Raw genomic sequence first — 907 nt, 5'->3', positions numbered from 1 at the left:
GGCGAGAGGCACATGTTGGTGTTGAGGAAGGGGAGACGGCTGCTGCTGCTGCTGCTGCTCGGGGCTTCTGGTGTCGTCCGAGGCGTGACCGGCTCGAGGTGTCTTGCCGAGCGCCCCTGAAAATGACAGCTTTGACGGCACATTAAATCCACGGATAATTACAGGGGGAAGCCTCTGCACAAATAGCACGCCCCAAAATAGTCAAAAAGAAACAAAATCGCGGTGGTGGCATCGGGCTGGGGAGGCAGCGTTCCTCCCAGCCGCAGCCGGTCCCTGGCTCCTCGTGGTTTTACGTCCCTCTCTCATAAGCAGAGGTATTTCTGGCAGCGCGATCCAGGGGCGTGGGGCTCCCCAGCTATTTTCACCCCCGCACGGGGAGGCAGGGGACAGGGCATCACCCTGTAGAAAAAGCCCAAGCCAGGTACACGGCAGCCCCGTGGGGTACAACGAGCCTTTTGCAGCCCTGGAGAAAGTCCTGCTGCCCAGCCCCGAGTTTTTGGGGCCAGGCCAAGAGACACAAACGCGACTTTGAGGCAGAACATCAGCGGTGGGTCCCCGGCTTTTCAATCTCTCCCTCACCCTGCTCCCAGGGCAGCGAGGGGAAGCAACCTGGCTCCAAGGCAAGCTCCCCGAAATAAGGGATGGGGAAATTGGAAGGGGCGACAGGGTAGAAGCGTTTCGCCCAGCAGCGTAGGCCGTGCCTGGAAACCCGCGCGACACTGCTGGCAGCACAGAGCAGAGGGAGTCCCGCAGCCGCTCGGCCAAGCCGAGCAGAGAAACTCCCGGCACAGCGAAACAACCCCACACCCGCTGCCAAGTCGCACTTTTGATGGGTTTTCGAATGAAGGGAGTCTCCGAAATCGAGCAGAGAGAGACAGGAGAGGAGGGAGGCTGCTAAAGAGCTCTG

Source organism: Eurypyga helias, unplaced genomic scaffold, assembly GCF_000690775.1.
Source record: "Eurypyga helias isolate BGI_N326 unplaced genomic scaffold, ASM69077v1 scaffold23151, whole genome shotgun sequence".
NCBI lineage: Eukaryota > Metazoa > Chordata > Aves > Eurypygiformes > Eurypygidae > Eurypyga > Eurypyga helias.
The sequence above is the reverse complement of the archived record's forward strand: the minus strand, read 5'-3'. Positions refer to the sequence as shown.